The 19,252-nt window shown below is 42.0% G+C and overlaps 1 long non-coding RNA gene across 2 annotated transcripts in view; it reads left to right on the forward strand.

Annotated features, from left to right (window-relative positions):
- Positions 1–8,176: 8,176 nt before the first annotated feature.
- Positions 8,177–19,252, forward strand: part of LOC132345233 (uncharacterized) — a 36,022-nt gene continuing 24,946 nt past the window's right edge. The window contains exons 1-2 of one of the 2 annotated variants that reach the window (XR_009494436.1): positions 8,177–9,754; positions 17,235–17,325. This is a non-coding gene — a long non-coding RNA (uncharacterized lncRNA). The remainder of the gene's footprint in view (positions 9,755–17,234; positions 17,326–19,252) is intronic. The other variant, XR_009494435.1, reaches the window with a different exon arrangement.

A 19,252-nucleotide genomic window follows, 5' to 3' on the forward strand; every position in this document is an offset into this window, starting at 1 on the left:
GCTGACATGCCTTGACCTGCCCGGAGATTCAACCTCTAGGAGGCTGTCATGCCTCAACCTGCCTGGGGATCTGCACTCGGCCCTGGGGACACCTGGCTCTCAGGTCGCAATAGTACTGGGTAGGATAAGGTTCAGAAGGACTCACTCCTAAAGAAGTCCACCCATGGAAATAGAAGGAAGCCTATTACTTGTGGGACTGTCCCTGGTCTCAGCAGTAACTCAGGAGCCCAACAAGAACCACATTGCCTTTCTGGAAAGGCTAAAAGAGGCCCTCCAAAAGTTTACTAATCTGGATTTAGACTCTTATGAGGGACAGGTGATTTTAAAGGACAAATTCCTGTCCCAATGTGCATCAGATATCAGAATAAAGTTACAACAGCTACAGTAGCAGGACCCATACTTTTTATAACAGAGAACAGGAGAGGGAGGCCAAGGCCCAGGAAAGGGAGAAAAGGAAAGCAATAAGGCATGCCTAGATACTGGCCACTCTCCAGGGAAGCCCTATGGTAAACCCCGAGTTCTTAAAGGATAAGACATGAGGAAAATGCTGAATCTGTAGACAGGTGGGACATTGAACCAAAGAGTGTCCAAACTGTGACAAGTCTCCTAAAACACCTTGTTACAAATACCATCAACTGGGACATTGGGCGGTACTCTGCCCTTGGGACCCAAGAGCCTCAAGGTCAAGCACCAAGCCTCCCCTCATGATGGTTCAACAGGACTGAAGTGGCCGGGTCCAGCCAGCCTGCCTGTCACAGATAACAATCACAGGGCTGGAGCCAAGGGTGAAACTAGATGTGGCAGGTAGGTTCGAGATTTCTTGTTTGACGCAGGGGATATCTACTTTGTCCTGACCTCCTATTCTGTAGCCTTCTCCTCCCAAACCTGTACCATTTTTGGTGCTACAGGAAAAACAATTACAAAAAGATTCACCTGAGCACTTTTTTGTTACTGGGATGTGCGGGGAGCAAGCTCCGCCCCTGGCAAAGGTCATGAGGAAGGAGGCTCGGCATACGCAAAGGCGGGATCAAGCCTCAGGAGTCTCCCTGGAAATTCTCGAGCAATCTACCCCCAAAACCAGAGTCTGCCTACTTTGTGCTTTGTGCTTTCACCTACACCTCTGACTTTATGGGGGGCTGTCCCCCACTACCTCTCTCTGAAAAAAGAGTTAGCTTACAGCTCCAGTTAATAATTCCTGGGTGTGACAGTGTTTCAACCTACAAACTCCCTTGGAAGTCCTCTAGCCTGCCTGAATAGGTTTTTCCGGCCACATGTGATTGCTCAGAGCCTCCAAACTGAGAGGCATGAGATGTTCTAAACTGTCTAAATACAGATTCCTTTGAGCAGTTAAAAGATTGATTAGAAATTGTATTGGTGAAGGGTTTTTCACTTGTTGGGCCAATGTTTGCTGCTAAGTCTCCATATCCCTTACCTGCTGTGTCCCTAGCAGTGTATTGATTAATATAATTGGTGTAAATAGTAGCTTTAATGTTTGTAACCTGGGACCCTTGAGTTAATTCTTTTTCTTGTTATAGCCCACCACACCTTTGCTCTGTAGGAATGCAACTTTATCTAATGCTTTTGGAGGGTGGCGCTTGACTTATCACCTTTAGAGAAAAATAAGTTTTCTGAAGAAAGGGTCTTAAAATGTTAACAGGCCTCCGGGCCAGAAGATGATGCAAATCACCTAAGCTTTTGCATATGATAAGTTTGCAGGAAGAAAGCCTGGCTTGCTGCATGACTCTAGCCCTTCCCCCATTATCCTCTATGCATAACTTAAGGTATAAAAACTACTTTGAAAAATAAAGTGCGGGCCTTGTTCACCGAAACTTGGTCTCACCATGTGGTTCTTTCTCTTACCTTCTGGCTGAATTATTCAGCCTCTTTTCTCCACTGAATTTCCTCACTGAGCTATCCTTATTTCAGCCTCTTTTCTCCACTGAATTTCCTCACTGAGCTATCCTCATTCTATTGCTCTTTATATCCTTAATTAAAGTTTAATTAAGCAGTTGTTTCCTGATCCTCGCCGACGCCGTCCCCGCTTCGAATTCCCTGGATCCACCGGGGCTGGACCCCGGCAGGGATGGACAAATATTTTCCCACCAGTTTCTGGTGGTCCCTAAGTGTCCTACTCACTTATTGGGAAGACATCTTTCCCTGCCTTCAAAATCTTGCAGCTATTGCTGTCCTGATATAAGATGCTTTAAAACTCTTTTGAGGGCAAACTATTTTCACCAGCCACCAAGTGAAACAACTCCTGAATGGGAGAGGCCATTTATGGATGTCTGATCAAAGGATCCTCAGATATCAACTAGTGCTGATGGAAAATCCAGGCCTCACTATATCCCCTTGTGAGGTTCTTAACCCAGCCACACTCCTGCCTACTCACGAGAGCTCTCTTCCCTTTCACTCTTGCCTAGAAACCTTGGTCCACTGGACAAAACCCCGAGAGAGACTGTCAGAAGATCCTCTGACCAATCCTGAGGAAATCTGACACACTGATGGAAGCAGCTTTGTCTTGGATGGAAAAAGAAGAGCAAGATATGCAGTAGTCTCCAATTTTGAGACCGTAGAGGCTAAATGTTTGCCACCAGCTACTTCAGCCCAATTAGCTGAGCTCATAGCCTGACTCGAGCTTTAGAGCTGGGAAAAGGAAAAAGAGTAGCCATTTACACTGACTCCAAGTATGCCTTTCTGGTGCTACATGCACATGCTGCTGTTTGGAAAGAAAGAGCCACCTGACCACCTGAGGGTCCCCAATCAAATATGATCAAATCCTTAGGCTCTTGGAGGCAGTCCATCTGCCCACTGAGGTTTCAGTCTCCCACTGTAAAGGACACCAAAAATGAACACGGAAGTGGCATGAGGGGACCAAGCACCTGATCAGGCAGCTAAGAGAGCAGCGTTACAGAACAATGACTTAATAGGGATTGCCACCTTAGTTCCACAGTCTAGTTTGCCAGAAACTCCTTCATATACTGAAGCTGAGACTCTTAAAGCTAAGAGTGAGGGCTTTCAAGAAGATCATATGGGGCCGTTCCACAAGGAGGAACTCCTTTTTCTGCCTGGGAACCTCCAGTGGAAGTTGGTTAACTCCTTACATGCCTCCACTCATTTAGGGGAAAAGGCCTTCCAAAGATTACTAGAAAGGTCCTTCCAAGGAACAGGCCTCCAAAGGACTATGAGGCAAGTGGTTTCCTCTTGTCCTACTTGCCAATTAAACAGCTCCCAAGGAGCTCAAAGACCCCAGCTGGCCAGCCTGTCCAACGACGTGGGGCCTACCCAGGAGAGGATTGACAGATGGACTTCATCCAGATGCCAGTTTCTCAAAGGTATAAATACCTATCAGCCATGATAGATACTTTCACAGGATGGACTGAAGTCTTTCCCACCCAGACTGAGAAGGCTGCTGCTGCTGCTAAGTCGCTTCAGTCGTGTCTGACTCTGTGCGACCCCAGAGACGGCAGCCCACCAGGCTCCACCATCCCTGGGATTCTCCAGGCAAGAACACTGGAGTGGGTTGCCATTTCCTTCTCCAATGCATGAAAGTGAAAAGTGAAAGTGAAGTTGCTCAGTCGTGTCTGACTCTGTGCGACCCCAGAGACGGCAGCCCACCAGGCTCCACCATCCCTGGGATTCTCCAGGCAAGAGTACTGGAGTGGGTTGCCATTGCCTTCTCCAATGCATGAAAGTGAAAAGTGAAAGTGAAGTCGCTCCGTCGTGTCTGACTCTTAGCGACCCCATGGCTGGAGAAGTAGTAAAACAAAAAACAAAAACCAAAAACTGCTCCATGAATCATTCCAAGATTTGGTCTTCCTGGGTCATTACAAAGTGACAATGGGACATCATTTACTTCTAAGGTCACCCAAGGAGTCTCTAAAGCATTGGGCATTACTTATCTTCATTGTGCCTGGAGGCTTCAGTCTTCAGGAAGAGTAAAAAGAGCCAACCAATTCTTAAAATCAGCAATAAGAAAGATAATCCAGACCTCCCTGGGATGGAAGGAGGCTTTACCAAAGCTCTCCTCTGCATCCGTATTGTTCCTAAGGAACAGGTTGGTCTTAGTCTTTATGAGATGCTATATGGGAGACCTTTTGTTTACGTCAATGACCTCTTCCTAGATCCAGAGGCTAAGACCCTCTGGTCTTATACCATGGCTATTGGGCAATTTCAACAGGATATATGCTTGTGGGGTGTCAACCAGGACCCAAAAGATTCTAAAGAGTCACCACTATATGCTCCAGGGACTCAAGTCCTAATTAAAATCTGGAAAGATGGGTCCCCAAAGGCTCAGCTCCAGCCCATGAAAGGGCCCCTACCCTGTAATACTTTCTACCCCAACAGCAGTCAAGGTACCAGAACATGACTCCTGGATTCACTACTCATGAGTAAAGCCATAGAAGAAAACAGAAAAGGACACTCAGTACACCCGTGAGCCCCTGGGAGATCTCAGATACCTATCGGGACTACAAATGAGTGCCATTCTAATGAACATCGTGAAAATTAAGTTTCTGGGGAAAGGATTTCTCAGGACAGCTCTGAAGAGCCAACACAGCTTGGCAGGGGTTGTAGTCCTAAATAGACAGGAGATAGATCTCCTGATACCTGAACAAGGAGGGAATTGAGCCATCTTGAATGAGACATGTTGTTTCTAGGTAAGTACCTCCAGTTAAGTTAAAGTCTCACAGTCCTCAAGAAAAACATTCAGATCCTACAGGATCTCAAAGAATGAGCTGGACAGTTCTTGGCATGGCTACAATCTTTCTTTGGGGGATCCTTCTCCTGACGAGGGGGAATTTGGAGTTGGCTAATTCCCTTACTAATCCCTGTTATCACCATATTGATGCTGCTTATGAGTGCTCCAGGTATTATCTATTGTTTAACCCATTTTGTCTCTGCTCAGGTCGACAAGCTACAACATGCAGTGCCAGTTTAATAAGGATATATAAAACTACACCTGACCACAGAAAATATCACTCACCCTCAGATGGACACCACTATAAGGACTCTGAGGCTTGAGACTAGCAAGTGGGGAGGCCAATGCCCCTCATCATCCCAGCTCAGCAGGAAGTAGCCAGAAAGACCTCGATGCCCCTGTTCCCAAAGAATTGGGCCTCCCATCTCTTGAGGGGGGAATGTTAGGTAGTTGGAATAGGAAAAATGAGTCCAGAATGGTGGTGGCTAAAAGACAAAGAAGGGAAAATCTCGCATAAATAGAACAAAGGAAGGTCCGAGGACTGTAATGAGAACCTCAGGTGAAACAAACAGCTCTCCTGGCTAGACCAATTTACATAAGGCAAGCTCAGGTGGATGAGAAAAAAACATATAAAAGGAGGAGCCAAATTGAGCCTGGGGCCTCTCTTCTCTTCGAATTTTTTGGGTTGGCCCGCCCTCACACCTTGAGGATGTATTTTCCTCTGCTTGCCAAATATAACTGAGCTGTAACACTGGCCTATCCATTACTTCAAATTTTTGCTGTGGTGAGACAGAAGAGAGGAAATTACAAACTCCCCCGACATATCCAATAAGGGATATTTGAATATTTGCAAAGTACGACTTCAATATCCAAAATATACAAGTAACTCATGCAATTCAATAGCAGGAAATAAATAAATAAGCCACGTTTAAACTGGGCAAAGGTCCTGGATAGACATTTTTCTAAAGAAGGCATACAAATAGCCAACAGGCACATGAAAAGCTGCTCAGTATCACTAATCATTAGGAAAATGCAAATCAAAATCATAATGAACTATCACCTCACACCTGTTAGGGTGGCTATTATCAAAAATATAACAGATAAAAATCCTGGTAAGCATTTGGAAAAAAGAAAACCTTTGAAAACTGTTGCTGGGAATGTAAAGAGCCACTATGAAAAACAGTATGGGGATTTCTCAAGAAATTAAAAACAGAGCTACTATATGATCCAATAATCCCGCTTCTTGTTATACAAAGGGAATAAAATCACTACCTCAAAGAGATACCTACACCCCTATGTTCACTGCAGCCATAATTATGATAGCCAACCTATGGAAAGAACCTAAATGTCTACTGACAGTTGGGTGGATAAAGATGTGTGTGTGTGTGTGTGTAATAATATGTTGTTGTTTAGTCAATAAACTGTGTCAAACTTGTTTGCAACCCCATGGACTATAGCCCACCAGGTTCCTCTGTCCACAGAATTTCCCAAGCAAGAATGCTGGAGTGGGTTGCCATTTCCTTCTCCAGGGGATCTTCCCAATCCAAGGATCAAACTCAGGTCTCCTGCATTGGCAGGCAAGTTCTTTACCACTGAGCCACCAGGGGAGTCATGGAATAATATATACACAGTGGAATAATATTAGTATCATTTAGTCTTAGAAGGAAATCCTGCTATTTGGGACATCAATGAATGAATCTGGAGGGCATATGCTAAAAGTGAAAGAAGCCAGACAGAGGAAGACAAATGCTGCATGGTATCACTTATATGTGAAATTAAAAAAAGAAAAAGAAAGATAATTAGTAAAAGAGCAGTTACCATGGGCTATTAGGGAAGTGAAGAAAAAAAGAAAGGATTGATAAAAGCTTACAAACTTTCAGCTATAAAGTAAATAAGGTCTGAAGATCTAATGTATAACATGATAATTATAATTGATAAAACTTTTGTGTAATTGAAATTTGCTAAGACTTCTCAGATGTCATTAGTGGATAAGAATTCACCTGCAAATGCAGGAGATGTAAGAGACATGGGTTCAATCCCATGGGAAGATCCCCTGGAGGAAGATATGGCAACGCATTCCAGTATTCTTGCCTGGAGAATCCTATGGACAGAGGAGCCTCGTGGGCTACAGTCCATGGGGTCGCAAAGAGTCAGACAAGACTGAAGCGACTTAGCACAGCCCAAGAGAGTAGAACTTAAATGTTCACACACACACACACACACACACAAAGGTAAATATGTGAGATGATTGAGGTATTAATTAACTCAATGGGAGTATCTTTTCACACTTTATACATATGTCAAATTATCATATTGTATACTTTAAATATTACAATTTTGTCAGTTAAACTCCAATAAAGCTGGGAAAGAAAATTGTTTCAAAATCATTAGCATAAAACTAAATTCACAGATTATTAGGTCTCCTCTCAACCTTAGAAGTGTCCTGCATTATAAAATTTTCCAAAGTTTCAGCTTCATTAGCTTCATAGAAAATCCACTTTCTACTAAGTTATAAACTCCACAAAATTATGTTTCTCAGTTATATCCCCAGCTCTCCACACACATTCAGGTCTGTTCTCCTGTCTTTCTTTCACACTCTCCACTGTGGTATTTTGTGGCTATTTTCTGCATGAGAGTTTACTTAATATTCACCAGGAAACACTGAGCCCCTTCTGAGAATATGATTTATTTTTTAACCCTACACACAAATATTGGAATAAGATTTTAATCTGTTTCACATATGTATTACTCAGTCTTTTTCTTTAAGAGCACAGATATTACTTAAAAAATCAAGAGGTTTAAACAATAATAATATTAAATGTTTATTGAATAAGTACTGAAGTATTGAATACATATTAGTAAGTATTGAATCAGATAGTTCCCTTAATATATTAACTTATTTGACCCTCACAAAATCACCCTGTATAGTAGGTTCCATTAATCTTCCCACTTTGCAGATGAGAAATGCAAAGCACAGAGGAATTAAATAACTTTTCCCAGTTGGAAGCAGTGAAGAAATAATTGGGCCAAAGTCTTCATCTCTGCAGCCTGGTTCCAGAATCTGTGCTCTTCCCTGTCTGGTCACTGTATTGTTTCTTGTGAGTTTATTTACATTATAAATTTTTCAATGTGATAGATGCCAAGCACACAGACCTTCATTTGTAGGCATTTTAATGAACAGTTAAGGAATGAGTTTGGGCTTCCTTAGTAGCTCAGCTGGTAAAGAATCTGCCTTCAATGAAGAAAACGCTGGTTTAATTGCTGAGTCAGGAAGATCCCCTGGAGAAGGGAAAGGCTACCCCTCTAGTATTCTTGGGTTTCCCTTGTGGCTCAGCTGGTAAAGAATCTGCTCACAATGAGGGAGACCTGGGTTCAATCCCTGGGTTGGGAAGATGCCCTGGAGAAGCGAACAGGCTACCCACTCCATTATGCTGGCCTAGAGAATTCTACGAACTGTGTAGTCTGTGGGGTTGGCATGGCAACCACTCCAGTGTTCTTGCCTGAAGAATCCCCATGGACATAGGAGCCTGGCGGGCAACAGTCCATGGGATCACAAACACTTGGACACGATTGAGCGACTTTCACTTTCAAGGAATGAGTTTACAAAGAGAGAGAAAGTTTACAAAAAGAGTTCCCAAGAGGGAACTAGGAACCATTTATTTATTTATTTATTTATTTGGCTTCCTGGCTGACTCAGTGGAAAAGAACTTGCCTGCCAATGAAGGAGATACCAGTTTGATCCGGGTAGGGAAGATCCTTTGGAGAAGGAAATGGCAACCCACTCCGGTATTCTTGCCTGGATAATCCCATGGGTAGAGGGGCCTGGCAGGCTACAGACATGGGGGTCGAAAAAGAACTGGATTTGACAGAAGGGTCTTTGCACAGCACAGTGACTAAAGTCACCTGAATTCTTCTCCCCTCACTCCTTCCATCTTAGCGGCTAAACAACAACAAACCATTTTTTGAGACTCGCCTATATATGAGTGTAACTATGCTTGGCAGACCTTTCCCTTTTATAACCCCCTGAGTATGCTCCCAGTTCCTTTCTAGAGGTGAAGGTATCAGGAGAATTGATGATAGAATCACACAGACTGTCTTCTGACTGCTTTGGAGAATACAAAGGAGGGTATGCTAGCACTGCTCAGCATCCCACGGGATGTGATGGCTAGAATTATGCCATTTCTGTCTTCTCGTGACCAAATATGCTCCTGACTCCATATGCCCCATTTATTTTTATTTATTTATTTTTTCAAATTTGCATCCTGTGGACCTCACTTTAAGGCAGATTTTGTAACACAGATGTTTTCAGAGGACAGGGATGTAAGATTAATAGTGGAAATTAGGGCAGAGTAAAATCATGAGGAATGGTGGAAAATGTGGAGCTAACAATTTGTATTTTATCACCCTAAAGGCATTCAGATTCAATATAAAAACCAAACAGCAAATACTTTACTAACCAGACAAAACCACCAACCAGATACAACCTTTTTCTCTCCAATCAACCACTGTTTGTCAGTCCCTTTCTGTCATATGTCTTCTTTTCCCCCTTTCCCATAGCTAAACCATTTCTTCCAACTCCCATAGTGAAATCAGGCTATTTAGGCAGAATAATACCATCCCAAGTATGTGCATACCATAATCCCTCAGAAACTGTGAATATATTATCTACTTTGCTGATGAAATAAGGTTGGGAGCCTTAAATACATTATGCTGAATTACAAGGATGGACTCAAGTCTAATCCCAAAAGCTTTAGGAGCAGAGAAATATGTCTAGCTGGAAGAAGCAGAAGTCAGAGATACTCAAAGCTAAGAAAAACTCGACAGCTGATTGCTGGTGTGAAGATGGAAGGAGTGAGGTGAAGAGAAATGTCAGGTGGGCTTGGGAAGCTGAGAGGGGTTCCTGTGCTGATGGTTAATAAGGCAGCATCTCATGCCTACAACCACGAGGACCTGGGTTCTGCCAGTACCCAAATGAGCTCGGTGCTACTCTTCCCTGGAGCCTCCAGAAAAGAACACAAGCTTGCAGGCACCTTGATTCCCTCCTTGTGAGATGCTAAGGTGAGAATCAGCTGAGTCCCACAGCAAATTCAGGTAACAAACGGGTGTTGATTGAAACTTCTATATTTTTGTACTTCATGATAGCAGTCCTAGAATTCTAATATACAAGTCACAGTATCTACTTGCTTTGGCTTACAAACTGTCATCTCAGAATTGAGTCAGATGTTAATGAAATCAATTAATTTCTGCTGGCCCCACAGGGCTGCATGGGAAATGGGAGCTCTATGAGGGGACAGACGTCTCAGACAATATGGAAACTCAGCATTTTTGTCTCTGCGTTGGTGCTGGTTGTGGCCCATTTCCCTCCTGAATTATATTTTAAAAATACTCTTTACCAAAGATAAATAGATTTTTTGAGAAAATCTGGCCTGTCTTGTGCTATGCCCTTTTTTTTTTTTTCCTATTTTTACATTTAATCTTTCAAAGTTATCAGGTATTATTTATTTGCAGCTTTCAAAGACAATACGTGCCGAACAGCCCAGTTACAAGTAGTGTGTGTATATGTGTGTGAGTGTGTCCTTAGCTGTGTCTGACTCTTTGCAGCCCCATGGACTGTAGCCTGCCAGTTCCTCTAGCGGTGGTGGCTTCTTCGTTATGACGCAATTGGAAGTCAGGCCCAAGCACCACTGGCTCTCAGCTAGCGTGTGATATCTCTCAATCCTTCTGTGTAACAGCTTTTCCATTTTCATATGAAAGCAATCCCTCCCCAGCGTCTATAACTAGATTTCTTGTTGTCAATTGAAAATTTGGAGCATCGGAACACTTATCTAATTTCTATGGGGCATTTGTTATTTTATTAAAGAGTTTGTAATACAAAAGACATGTACTAATCTCATGTGGAATGAAATATCTTCATGTATTTGATAGAGTATCATCTACTACTGCAAAGAAGCAGTCTGCATCAGTACATCTCTGCCCCTCCAGCCACTTTCCATTGTTCTGTGCTCCCAAGGCACACTATGAATTCTTTTAAACTTGAAAGCTTACCTCAATGAGATTACTGATTTTTCTGTCACTAGATTATAAACTCCATGAGAGCAAAGACCATTGCAGCTTCTGGAATACCCTTTGGAATAGATAGAGTAGGAATTCAATCCATATTTATAGAAAAAGTAAACGCTGAAATTCCATTATTTAAAAATAGAAGAATAATTATTATATGGTTTTATTGTCATGGAATCTTGCCTGAGCATTACTTATCTGATAACATTTGTGTGTAGGTTGGAGGGGGGAATACTTACCGGAAACCCTGAATATTCAAGCTGGTATTCACTCTTTGCTATGCACCCTTAGAGTCCTCTTTACTTTTGCCTCATTTCTTTTGTTGTTGTTTTTGTTTAGTTACTTACCTATGGTTTTGTTTTGTGTTTTTGTGTACTTTTTGTTTGATGACTTTGTTAAGGTTGGAGAAAGGAATACGATTAGAAGCCATAATGCAGCCAAGTGGAAGCTTATCTGCTTAACCTGAGTGCAGGGCCCCACTGCCTATACAGAATTTGAGCAGGCGGAAGAGACTCAAAGAGGTAGCCCTCACTTGCATCTTCTGTCCTCTCTTGCACTATACAGACTGAAGAGGGGCACAGAGCAGTCCTTTCTGGGTGGATGTTTTCATGGGGAGCAGCCTAATGTTTATTTTAGGCAAATGTCTAAGACGACCATTGACCTTTGTGTTTAATTTTATCTATGTATTTATTTTCGACTGTGCTAGCTCTTTTGTTGTGGCACACAGAGCTCTCCATTGCTGCTGGCGGGCTTCCTCTAGCTGCAGTGAGCAGGGGTGATTTGCTTTCTCCAGTTGCAGTGCTCAGGCTTCTCACTGCAGTGGTCTCTCTTGTTGCAGAGTGCAGTCTCTAAATTGTGGGCTCAGTACTGGTGGCACCTGGGCTCAGTTGCCCAGAGGCATGTGAGATATTAATTCCTGGACCAGGAATTGAACCCTTGTTTCCTGCATTGGCAGGCAGATTCTTCACCACTGGGCCATCAGGAGGTACCTCGATTTTCTTTTACTTGAGCTCATGTCCTAGTTCTAGAGCCCCGCTTCTTCCTTCCTCTACTCTGATGTCTGCTTATGGAAGCTTCAGACGGAATAGCCCTCACCTCCTGCCATTTTAATTTTAGGTATATTTGCTGTTTTTTTCTTTGTGGCTTTCTTCACTCTTTGGCTTTCATGACCATGATGCTTCAGAGTGGATTTCTCAACTCTGGTCTTGATCCAGCAGAATTCAAATTCCCATTCAGCAGCAAATCTTTCCTATTGCAGGCATTCAACCAGACCCCAATGCTTTTAAGTTACTTAAATGAATTTCTCAAAGAACAACTTGAAAGGTGCCCATGTGACCAGGGCATCAGGCAAAGGTTGAATCAGTGTGACTGTGTTCTGAATGGTCAAAAGGACCTAACTGCATAAGCTATATGACAAATTCGATCACTTTGGAGAAAAAAAAAAAAAAGCATGGTGCATGGCATGAGTTGAAAAGTAAAATGATCATATCATAAAAAGTTTCATTATGTGGAAACAGAGATTTTACCTTATGTTCAAAACATAACTCATGAATGTATATTATCCTAAAAGTGGTCATTATTTCTCATGGACTGTACAAAGCAGGTGCGAATGAGCAGATGCATAAGGACATCTGCCATTCTTAAATAATCACATTCAATAAAGTGCTCAGGGTAAAGAATTATTATCAATAAAACCTCCTCCTTTCAGCATTCACCCTTAGAGGGCTGTTACTTCTAAAGGTATTGTGATGAAAAAAGAATACAAGATTTCGAACAAAGCCTATCTCTTCCAATTCTGTCCATAGCTGGTAGAGTCCCCTTGTAATAATGCAAATGTCTGCTCTGAAACACTGTTTTCTCCAGAACTTCTCTTTCCACCATCCATCACCATCATGACATTTTCATCATCTGCTTCTAATGATTTTGTTGCTGCTTCTGACTCAAAATTTTAAGGAGATGAGTGAATTGATAAATGGATGAATGGATGCATGCTAACAGAATTGTCCTATTCGGACTGGATGGAAGTCACTCAGATGGCATGGATGGAGAATGTGAGATAGGATAAGGCTCTTCTTTGCCTATGTTAATGAAACTCTGTCCTTTTATGACTCAGTGATTCTGCCAACTGATGGGAAACAGACAGCTGCGGGGAACACTGAGGAATTTTAAGATAGCTTGCAGTTTAAGTTACGTGACTAAAAAATGTAAGTCAGAGTATTTGATTTTTAGTTCAATGGACTTATTTTCCTAGTAAATATTTTTTTCCTAAACAAATAAATATTTTAAGTGGAAGTGATTTTAAAAAATCACAAAAACTGAAATCTCCCTTTTTCTAATTCAAACTTCTGACCAGCAATTTCACTCTTTGATGATAAGCATTATGAATAATCTTTTATGTATCTTTCTAAAAATATCTATAAGCACACATAAGCATATTCTGTTTATTGTGTGTGTGTATCCTTTCTAATTTTAGTGGCTCAGTTGTGTCTGACTTTTTGCGGCCCCATGGTCTGTAGTTTGCCAGGCTCCTCTGCCCGTGGAATTTTTCCAGGCAAGAATACTACAGTGGGTTACCATTTCTTACACCAGGAGATCTTCCCCACCCAGAGATTGAACCCACTATTCTTGGGTCTCCTGCATTGGCAGGTGGATTCTTTATCATTGAGCCACCTGGGTAATGGGATTGTATTAAAGATTGTATTATGTATTTTGATTTTATTAGTTAACAGTGTGTTTTATAAATTATTTTATATTCCCAAATCAAGATCCACTTCATTTTTATACTTTTGGAGTATATTTCAATCAAATTCAAAACAATAGTAAAAATTAAATTCTACCTGACCCCTCCACCACATCTAGAAAAATCTACAGTATTTTAAAAACTTTGTTTACTTTAAATTCTTGGGTGGTTACTTTCAAGCCACTGAATTATAAGATAAATGTATATTATTACCTTTAGACAGAACCCTGTGTCCTGTGGCTGGTAACAGTGGTGTAGCCATAACGGTGTGTGTGTGCTCAGTCGCTCAGTCATGTCCGATTCTTGTGACCCCATAAACAGTAGCCTGCTAGGCTGCTGTGTCCATGGGATTCTCCAGGCAAGGATACTGTTGCCATTTCCTTCTCCAGGGTATCTTCCAGACTCAGGAATCAAACCCAAGTCTCCTGTAACAAAATCTTGCTAATATTACATAAGTGAGAATGATATCTGTTAGCTTCAATACACATTCTGGGAAGTAAATCTCTACCTTCTATTCTTTCTCCTGGCCAAAAAGGTGATTTTCAAAGTGGCCTTGAAAACCACATATTGAATATTGCAGAACTGTCATAGTCGTGGCCTCTGAATGGTCATATGGAGAAGAGCCGCATATTGATCAGGAAATTCGAGTGTGACAAGAGAGGAAAATGTTTCTATCTCTTTTGAACCCTAGAATTTTGGGAATGTCTACATGGCAATATCTTTTTACTCTAAGAAATAAAATCTTTTTTTTTTTTTTTTAAAATCTTTCTCCCGTCCATTCCTTTCTTCCTTTCCATCAGCTACAATGTATGTAGAACATATAATTGATGTCCTGCCCATGTCTCCCTGGTACTCATGGTGACACATGTTTTCTGTTGCATGATCCTGCCATTTCAGGCTCACGGCTTCTCTCATTATACAGTTAGTACCCCAGGAACAGTCCTTGGCAAATGATGATGAGTTTGAAAACTGATACTTCAGTTTTCCTGTCCCTTCAGAAGGATAATTTCAAGTTTCTCAGCCAGACTGCATTTCAATTGCCTGAATCAGTAACTTGCTTGATAACAGTCTGTATTTAGCTTCCTTTCCTTATTTGTCTTTCTTCCTCTTCCCCCTGCCAGTACGTCTTGGGTGTGATTCTCAAATAAGCTTCTTGTCCTTCTATCTTCGTTGGTATCCTGTTGAGGAACTCAACTTAGGAGAATACCAGAAGTTGTCCCCTTGATGTGAAATACTGGAAGTGGAAAGCTTACTAGTCAGATAGTAGTAAGAACTCCATCACCAACTTGATGAATAAGCAATTTAGAATGAATTTATTAAACAAGTGCAAAAAATACCATCTGACTATGTTTCTTGGAAGTTCCCAGAGGATTCTCCTTTTCCTAAAAGGATAAGAAATTCAATATTGATGAGAAGCATAGTGGTGACTATTTCTGTAGGCTTCCATTGATGATGGAAGATGCTTGTATGAAGCTTGTCTCCATGGGGTCAATGTGGATAATAAAATCATGGCATATTTGATGTCAGATGGCAGCCATCAGTCAGCAGCAGCAAAGTAGATATCATTATTATGATGGGCAGCAAGGTCAGAGCAACATGCAGGGACTGACTTTGGAGGCTCTGTCTTAGAGACCACAGATCTCCTGTGACTGAGATAGATAGGTATCTACAGTAAGGGTATAACTTGACTTGTATCAGGGTCAGGAAACTACAGTCTGTGGGTCAAAGCCAGTCATTTGCCTGTGGAACATAACCAGTCCTTTTGTTTACCTATGGTTTATGGCCATCTTGTGCTGCAGTGGCAAAGTTAAGTAGGTTCAACAGAGACTGTGTGACCTGAAAAGCCATAAAATAATTTTTTGTGTGGCCCTTTCCAGAAGAAGTTTAATGATCCCTGACCTATACAGTCAAAGGAAGTCAAGAACAAGTGAGAAGAAGATTGATAGCAGTCTCTGTAAGGGAAAATCACAGTCCTTGTTACCAAAACTTAGCCATTTTCAGAGTCAGGGTTATTGATCAAAGGGATGGAAGAACACTGCAGAAAGAATATACATAAAAGGCACATTCAATAGCCACTCTCCCATTCCTTTTCCTTTAATATAGTAGCATACATTGAGGAAAGTAGAAATACTCAAATATTTTGAGAGCACTTAAATGCAGGTTCTGAGTTGACTTTCACACCTGAAGATTCAAGCATCAACTGTCCATCTTGTGAAGGGGGATACACAGAGGCCAGTGACAAAGTCCTAGCCCATGCACACTTCACAGATTTCCAGCATAGTCATTTCTCTGGTCTCTGAGGGCATATTCATGTTGGATAAACTTATTAGATAGTGGACACTTCACACTGGTCTGCTGACCAGAGCTCCTTGTCACTTACCACTGTTATTAACTCTAAGCTCACAAATGCATCCTCTTTGAGGGTTCCTTAAGGCCAGCTGATGGAGGTGCCAAACACATGGGTCTTGATCTGGATGGATTGATTGATGCAAGTGAAGACAACACTACCATCACACGGTCACCACTTGGAGGGGCCCTGGAAGACAGTGGTGAGGGAAAAGTCTCCCATTAAATAGAACTTCATTCAGTGTAACTTGTCATCAAACATATGTGAAGAAAGAAGTGGTTGAAGGTACAAAAATCCCTGGGAAGTGGTGAATAGCTTTGCAGGTTTTTCAGGGATCTGGAAAGTGCAGGAATAGAAAATTGGAGCTGGTGTGAGGAGCTCCGTCCGTGGCAAAGGTCATGAGGAAGGAGGCTCGGCATACGCAAAGGTGGAATCGAGCCTCAGGAGTCCCCCTGGAAATTCTCGAGCATCTACCCACAAAACCAGAGTCTGCCTACTTTCTGCTTTGTGCTCTCACCTACACCTCTGACTTTACGGGGGGCTGTCCCCCCACTACCTGTCTCTGAAAAAAGAGTTAACTTATAGCTCCAGTTAATAATTCCTGGGTGTGACAGTGTTTCAACCTACAAACTCCTTTGGAAGTCCTCTAGCCTGCCTGAATAGGTTTTTCCGGCCACATGTGATTGTTCAGAGCTTCCCAACTGTGAGAGGCATGAGATGTTCTAAACTGTCTAAATACAGATTCCTTTGAGCAGTTAAAAGATTGATTAGAAATTGTATTGGATAAGGGTTTTTCACTTGTTGGGCCAATGTTTGCTGCTAAGTCTCCATATCCCTTACCTGCTGTGTCCCTGGCAGTGTATTGATTAATATAATTGATGTAAGTAGTAGCTTTAATGTTTGTAACTTTGGACCCTTGAGTTAATTCTTTTTCTTGTTACAGTCCACCATACTTTTGCCCTGTAGGAATGCAACTTTATCTAATGCTTTTGGAGGGTGGCGCCTGACTAATCACCTTTAGAGAAAAATAAGTTTTCTGAAGAAAGGGTCTTAAAATGTTAACAGGCCTCCGGGCCAGAAGATGATGCAAATCACCGAAACTTTTGCATATGATAAGTTTGCAGGAAGAAAGCCTGGCTTACTGCATGACTCTACCCCTTCCCCCATTATCCTCTATGCATAATTTAAGGTATAAAATCTACTTTGGAAAATAAAGTGTGGGCCTTGTTCACTGAAGCTTGGTCTCCCCATGTCATTTTTTCTCTCACCTTCTGGCTGAATTATTCAAACTCTTTTCTCCACTGAATTTCCTCACTGAGCTATCCTTATTTAATCATTCTTTATATCTTTAATTAACGCTTAATTGATCTATTGTTTCCTGATCGCCGAAGCCGTGTCCCCTTCGAATTCCCTGGATCCACTGGGGCTGGACCCCGGCAGAAATACACAAGAGGCATGAAGATGGATGGGAGTGGCACAAAGGTCTGTGCATCTTCTTATTTCATAACAACTCATACTCTAGAGTACCAATTTCAGAGGCACCACTAAAAGCAGATGGACATTATTACTAATTTAATATACGCTAGCCAGCCTCTGCTTTTCTGCTGTAGTATTTGCACGTTTGGCTCATGAATGGAGAAGCTATTATGGTTGGGATAATGTCTATGGGCTAAATAGCATGGGTTCTCTTTCACCAAGAGTAACCTGCTGTTGAATGTCTAACCAGTCAGCTGTGAGATTAATTCTGAAGAATCCAGCAAGTTACTTGGTGTCTAGTTGATTATACTAATAGCAAACCACCTGTATTGAGATTGATGTGTATCTGTATATACAGTAACTCAGCTAGCAGACTTGTCAGAGGACTCACAAAGTGTCTGATTATACTGTGAAAAGACATCACCTAGGATGAGGTACTCACTGTAGGATTGAGGAGGTAGAGCAAGGAGCGCATGGCCATGGGATCCACAGTTAAGGAACTGTTGATCACACAGAGTCTCAAAAGGGTCTGTCAAAAGTGCACGTAAGGTGTCAGCTTGGGGAGGACATTTTGCAGTATTAGTTGCCTTTTGTGCTTTGTCTTTTAAGTTGCTGTATATTCTTTGAAGCCCAGGTTACCTGGTGTTTCAGATGGTAAAGAACCTGTCTGCAATGCAGGAGATGTAGGTTCTATCCCTGGGTCAGGAAGATCCTCTGGAGGAGAGCATGGCAACCCACTCCAGTATTCTTGCTGGGAAAACCCCAAGGACAGAGGAGTCTTGTGGGCTACAGTCCATGGGGTTGTGCAAGGAGTTAGACATGATTTAGCAACTAAACCACCGTCACAATATACTTTGAATCAATAGCTATTCTGTGAGATTGTGATGCAAATAGTTTATCTAAATGGGCCTGTGAAACAAATAGTAGAAGGTCTTCCATGGATCATTACTTCTATTTATCCAGTTAGGGAATTTGTGTTTCCTCTCCCTGCAGTGTAGTCTCTACAGGACTAATATCTTGGTTCCTGGGTGGGATGTGAGAAGGGGAACGGCCTGCAACCAAGGGCATAATAAATGTTGAACTAAATTTGAAGTCCAAGCTGCCACCACGTCATTTTGGGTTCCTCATGCCAACAGTGTGTGCATGTGTGTGCTGTGTGCATGTTCAGTTGCTCAGTCGTGTCTGACTCTTTGTGACTCCATTGCCTGTGGCCCCCTAGGCTCCTCTGTCCATGGAAGTTTTCAGGCAAGAATCCCAGAGTGGGTTGCAACTTCCTCTTCTAGGGGATCTTCCCAACCCAGAGATAGAACCTGTGTCTCCAACATTGACAGGTGGACTCTTTGCCACTGAGCCACCTAGGAAACCCCATGCCAACAGACGAGCAGACAAATAACAGAGTTACTATATTGGCAGAAATAATTGACCTGGCTATTATGCAGACACTGGGCTGCTATAATCTATTGGGGCAGAGAGGAATAAGTGTTTCGGGACTCAGGGGGTTCAGCGAGTTACCTTTTGCTGTTTCCATGCCCAGTGATAATTACCGCAACTGAGGCCTGACAAGGACAAGGTGACTAGGGGATCAGGCAGCTAGTTATGAAGGTGTGAGATAACCAAGCAAGAGATCTAGAATGGAAGGGTGTCCAAAACAGGAGAATATAGAATGACTGATAAAGAAGGGAGAGAAGGAATACAGAGGATAGTAGCTTATCCCATTAAGCCTTTCACCTGATAATTCTTTTTTCTTTCCTTTTAAATAAATTTTGCCACTAACTTGGAGAAGTGATGACACATAGTGAAGTTATAGGAGCATTAATTCATGGAATGGAAGTGACAGCTCGTCTGTAATACTTTTAGACAAGTGTTTGAAAGCACATGTAACATCTTTGCAAAGATGTTTACAAAACATAGATACATTATCTTGGTGCACAGT

Source organism: Bos taurus, chromosome 5 (genome assembly GCF_002263795.3).
Source record: "Bos taurus isolate L1 Dominette 01449 registration number 42190680 breed Hereford chromosome 5, ARS-UCD2.0, whole genome shotgun sequence".
NCBI classification, from domain to species: Eukaryota; Metazoa; Chordata; class Mammalia; order Artiodactyla; family Bovidae; genus Bos; species Bos taurus.